This window comes from Mus pahari, chromosome 9 (genome assembly GCF_900095145.1).
Source record: "Mus pahari chromosome 9, PAHARI_EIJ_v1.1, whole genome shotgun sequence".
Classification (NCBI taxonomy): domain Eukaryota; kingdom Metazoa; phylum Chordata; class Mammalia; order Rodentia; family Muridae; genus Mus; species Mus pahari.
In genome coordinates this window covers 56,935,216-56,941,215 of record NC_034598.1, presented here as the reverse complement: position 1 = coordinate 56,941,215, position 6,000 = coordinate 56,935,216, and the positions used below count along the sequence as shown (strand labels likewise).

General features: G+C 45.9%; 1 protein-coding gene across 10 annotated transcripts in view; it reads left to right on the top strand.

Annotated features, from left to right (window-relative positions):
* Positions 1-6,000, top strand: part of Grip1 (glutamate receptor interacting protein 1) — a 611,271-nt gene that overhangs the window by 341,522 nt on the left and 263,749 nt on the right. The window lies entirely within an intron of this gene.

The window sequence follows — 6,000 nt, the reverse complement described above, 5'->3', positions numbered from 1 at the left end:
TTAATCCCAGCACTCGGGAGGCAGAGGCAGGAGGATTTCTGAGTTCGAGGCCAGCCTGGTCTACAAAGTGAGTTCCAGGACAGCCAGGGCTTTACAGAGAAACCCTGCCTCAAAAAACAAAAAACAAAACAAAACAAAACAAAACAAAAAAAAGAATCAAAGAAGATGGTTTCAGGATAGGAAAGCAAATTTGGGCTGGCGAGCAGTATTTGAAAGTAAAAGTAGAAGAGCCATTTCCAGAGCCTGGGAGTAGATCAGTTGCTGGAGAGGGCAGCTGCACCACTAGGAAACAACTTAGGGAAAAAGACTACCATTCAAGGGGAGGAGAAAGAAGAGGGAGGATCAGTTGTGTTAATTCCAGGTCGCACTTCCCTGTGCTTTGTCTGATGAAATAGTCCTTCACGTCCCACGGAGCCATAGGGGAGGATGTGTTCTGTGACCAAATGCCAGACGGAGTGATTTTATTTCTACAGAATGCATGGTAGTTATAAAGTCCAGCGCTGTTCTCTGTGCCTAAGAACACAAGGGAAGCCAGTCATGGACACAGCCTTTCACCTGATACCTTCAAAACACAAAGCATGTATCACACTGCTGAACACGTCCAGCCATATGCTCTGAGCAGACAAGCTTGTGCAGTTCTGACTCTGGAGTTTCCTACCTTCTCCTGTTAGGTGGAGTCAACCTTCTTCCTTTGGCACCGTGAAGGGCATAAGAATCTGGCCAAGGCAAGCAGGTAACACAAGGACCTGCTGTTGGGACTTCCATTTTGAAACATAGATTGTCTGGTTAACATTTCTTAAAGGGTATCGTTATGGACCCACCATTACTAACTGTGGGGTAAAATAATCAGTATACTCAATATGAGTCAGTTCTGAATGTCCTTCGCTGTTACAGAATAACCTAAATGATTTAGGCATTTTGAGGCAATTGCCTTCCAGGAGTATAAAAGATAGTTGTTAATAAGCAAACAAGCAAGAACTACCACTTTGTTTCCTAACTGATTTATGAAATCACTTGAAAGGAAGGAAAAAATTGTAATGAAATTGTTGTTTTTCAATCACCTTGATTCTACTATCAAAGGATGAGGTATTTGTATCTGTTGTTGATCTCTTTGTTTCCGTTTACTTTTTTAATTTTAAAAACAACATTCCAGGTATATGTATATGGAAAGGAAGTTGAGATTTGCAAAGACCTTTCCTTGTTGATACTCAAAAGACTCCATAAAAACAAACAAAAAAATTTACATAGAGAAATGAACACACAGTGAAAGAAAACAAGCAGAAAATGAATCAAACAAAACAAATGTGGTGTCTGTGTCCACATCCTGGTGTGCCAAGGTCACTTTAATTTTAAGAACACTGGAGTCCTCGAGCAAGCCCAGGGGTCTGGTCTTCTTTTGATTTTTTTTTTTAAACCTGTCACTCCCTGCCTCAGCTTATGAAATCAGTACTATTAAAATGATCTAAAATAGCATGACAAAAGACATCGTCCAGTCTGAAGGGATAGCTGTGGGAAACACTTGATCGCCCAGAAATGTGTCTCCGTCTCACCAACCTCCTGGTTGTGGCTGTAGTCACGGTCTTCCCGCACTCACTTTAATTAGCTTTGCTGTAGATGACTTGGGCGTGGGCAGGGATGTGCTGGGGAGGGGGGAGGGGGCCTTAGCACCTCTGCTGGTTGTAATGTGTAGCTGTTCTTAAGGGGGGCCCCAACATTTCCCCCCCCCATTACTTTTTTACTGACGCGACATTGCAATCACAGCCCCTCTTTCTATCCTCCCAGTCCCACCTTTACAAGTCTGCACACCCATTACCCCCTTCCCTGCTCCTCAAAGAGGGGGAACCTCTGCCTCCCACCCCATACCAACCCACCCTGGGATACCTAGTCCCACGCAGGACTAAGCACCAACTTTCCCACTGAGGTTCAACCAGGCCGTGACAGGAGCTGGGGCTCCAATGTCAGGTAACGCAGTCAGAGACAGCCCCTGCTCCAGTTGTTAGGGAACCCATATGAAGACCAAGCTGCACATCTGCTACAAATGGGGCGGTGGGCAGGGAGGGTCCAGCCCCTGCACGCTCTTTGCTTAGTGGTTCAGTCTCTGTGAGCCCCCATGGCCCCAGGTTAGTTGACTCTGTAGGTCTTTTTGTGGTGTCCTTGACCCATCCAACTTGATCAATTCTACCCCCCACTCTTCCACAAGACCCTCTGTCTTAGTCAAGGTTCCTATTCCTGCACAAACATGACTAAGAAGCAAGTTGGGGAGGAAAAGGTTTATTCAGCTTACACTTCCACACTGCTGCTCATCACCAAAGGAAGTCAGGACTGGAGCTCAAGCAGGTCAGGAAGCAGGAGCTGATGCAGAAGCCATGGAGGGATGTTACTTACTGGCTTGCTCAGCCTACTTTCTTATAGAACCCAGGGCTACCAGCCCAGGAATGGCACCACCCACAATGGGCCCTCCCACCCTTGATCATCAACCAAGAAAATGCCCCACAGCTGGATCTCATGGAGGCATTTCCTCAAGGGAGGCTCCTTTCTCTGTGTTAACTCCTGCTTGTGTCAAATTGACACACAAAACCAGCCAATACAGCCCCCCCCATACCCCTACCGCCTGCGTGGTTCCGCCTGATGTTTGCCTATGGGGTCTCTGCATCTGTTTCCATCCACTGCTGAGGCATCTCAGGGTTCCTCACCTTTTCTGTCAGTGTAGAGGAACTAATAAGAAAGGTACAACAGAAAGACTACTGGGGCTGGGGGGATGTCGCTTGAGAAAAGCTTGCTTGCCGGTTGTAAGCAAACTCTAGACGCCATTTGTGGGGAGCTATGAAGGCAGGGGTGAAAAAGATGGCCCTTCTTGATCTTACACAGGCACCAGCTGAGTCATCTTCCTGAGAACCAACCTGTACCTGATCAAAAACCTGAGCAGAGCCTCCCCAGTGATTCTGTGTAAATGGAATACCGCCCCCCCCCCAATGATATGTTAAATTCCGTGTAAATGTAATACCCTTGCATTAGGTCTTAAGGAAGCTTACGTTTAGAGTAACCCTGAAACAAGTTATAATTTCAAGGGATTAATGGGCTCCAAATCCAGCAAGGCCATGATTTTAAGTATTGAGGCTTTGGGGGTTGGTTTGTTCATTTGTGGTTTTAAAGGAAGCTAGCGCGCATACGCCGACCCTTAAACTGCTCTCCCGATTATTCTACGCTGTCATGGACACACATTTGGTACTGCTTTGACTGCTTTGTCATTTTTTAGTCACTCCGTGGTGCCCTTCGGTGAGCGTGCTGTGATAGCCAAGCCACCCATGAGGTCGAGCCACTCCAGGTGGCAGGGAGTGCAAACAGGGACCCAAAGGTGGATGGTTATATTAAACCTACATGGGGGCCACTCTGTCCAGAGGGCTCCTGAGAGGAAGCTGTGGATGATGTCTGCCAGATGCCTTGGGCATGTGAGACCTTTGGTCCACAAGTCAGTCAGCTGTGAGATGGGGGCGGGGGGACGGGATGCATCTCGGAAAGGCTTTCTGCTGACTTCGCAGTTTCATATCGGAGGCTCAGTTTTTGTCAGGCAGAAAAGGACACGGTGTCTAACTCAGGTAGACGTGTTGGCCTAGGAATTGTTCCCAAGGAAATACCTGGGTACTGGAGGACCCAGGGTGAGGAGGTGGGATCATACCACACGGGAGATTTCCTCACATCCAGGAAAGGCCTTTCTCAAGGGGGCTCATGCCTGGAGAAGAGCCTGGCAGGGCTGCTAAGATTAGCTTCTCAAAATCCAAAGCGAAAAGATCAGCCCTCGGCATGGGCTCTCAGGAGCCTTTGAGAGCGCTGCAGGAGGAGCTGAGTCTCCTGCTAGGGAAACAGGGTATTTTCTTAGTTCTGAAGCTCTTTCTTGGGACCACAAAACAGGGCTTAAAAATGAAACAAACAAACAAACAAAACAAAAAAACTGGGTTGGTATGCTAGTGAAAGTAGGAGTGTCTGATGATCTTAGCTTTAGAGAAGGAGCAAGTTAGATGTGAGGCTGCATGGTAGCAGGGAGGCGAGAGATTCCTGTCAGGTTCTGAGATTTAACGGAATAGACATTAATAAGGGGGACCAGTGTAGTAATGCTCCCCCAGTAATGCTCCCCCTGTAATGTTCCCCAATAATGCTCTCCCAGTAATGCTCCCCCAGTAATGCTCCCCCAGTAAGATAGTATTAATACTATTTGACAGCTGCATATTCTGAGGGCCTGGATTTTAGAAAAGGCGTTAGATTCAGGAAAGGATGGTGAAACAACAGAGCTATAAATATTCACTTCACATCAAGTAATAATCCAAGGCTCTGGCAACTAGGTTTATTTCTATTTAGAAGAAAAAAAAATACCAGGGAGGCTAAAATGTTTCTAGAGATGGCCTAAAAGGAACAAAAGTGATTACGGATATCATTCTTCTAAAAATGATGGTATTGGAGCAATTTAAAATGTAAGAATCTCATAACCCATTTAATAATATCAATCCCATTGATTAATGATGGCTGGTGGCTCCAGGCAGACCATCCTTGATAAGGGAATTTTGTTCTTTTCAAGTCTTTCATGCAAATGTGCATAGTGGTCAGCTGTGTTTTGCACATGGGTTATTTTTCTGTTGGACTCCAAAGAGCAAACATCTGTGTTTCCTGTTGACCAATGGAAATTGCTTAAGATGATACGAGATTTATGAATGAAGAGAAGATGCTACGGCTGGGCTTGAAATCATAGAAGTTGCTTTAGAATCCAGCTTGAGAAACTTTTCATATTTTTAAACACAGAGTGTGAGCATGTGTGTGTGTGTGTGTGTGTGAGAGAGAGAGAGAGAGAGAGAGAGAGAGAGAGAGAGAGAGAGGGAGGGAGAGAGTATGGTGTTGTGTGAGTGTGTGTGTATGTTGTGTGAGTGTATGTAGTGTGTGTGTAAGAGTGTGTAGGTGTGTGTGAGTGTATGTGGTGTGTGAGTGTGTATTCTGTATGTGTGAGTGTGCATAGGTGGGTATATTTGTGTGTAAGAGAGAATTTGTATGGTGTGTAAATATGTGTAGTGTGTGTAAGAGTGTATGTGTGTGAGTGCATGTGGTGTATACATGTATATGTGTATGAGTGCATATGGTGTGTGTGTAGTATGTGTAAGAGTGGGTAAGTATATATGTGTAGTGTGTGTAGGAGTGGGTGTGTATGAGTGTATGTGGTGTATGTGTATGTATTGTGTGTTAGAGTGTGTATGTATTGTGTGTGTGAGTGCATGTATGTATGTGTGATTGTGTGTGGTGTGAGTGTGTGTAAGAGTGGGCGGGTGTGAGTGTATGTTGTATGTGTGTATTGTGAATGTGTGTGTTGTGTATGTGTGAGTGTGTATGTGTATCTGTGTGCGTGTGTGTGTACATGTGTGGGTCAGATGATAACCCTCAGGATGAGCTTCTTTCTCCCATGTTGACCCTCAGGAAGGATCTCGGGTTGCCAGGTCGCACACATTAACTCACTGGCCTTTAAAAGACTTATTTGGGGGGAAAGAATAAATCAGAAGTAGTAGAGAATAACATTAGATGACCAATTCATATCCCGGGAAATGTTAACGAAGCAGCTTAAACACGATGGTGTCTTTCCTCTGGAGTGAGCGACTGACTTTGGCTATCTGTGTTTCTGGCCACCCATCTATGTCTCCCCAACGCACATCCATGTTAGCTCCCTCGAGAGGTGTCTCGCTTGGGATGGAGATTCCCCAGCAGATGAATCACAGGTTCTGGTGACTGTGTCCTGACTGGGCTGGTGCTGCCAGGTGAAGATATGGGCTCCGCCTCTTGTCAGTTTGTGAATGGGGCGGTGAAGGCCTTGTTAATTTCCTCCTCCAAGGAGCAGAACCCAGGCCATATTCTGCTGTGGTGGAGCAAGGCACTTCAGGTTTGCATGTGGAGAGAATGGCTTAGGGGAGGGCTGTTTGGGGAAAACAGTATAATAAGGTTCATTGAAAATAGAAATACTTGGCTGTG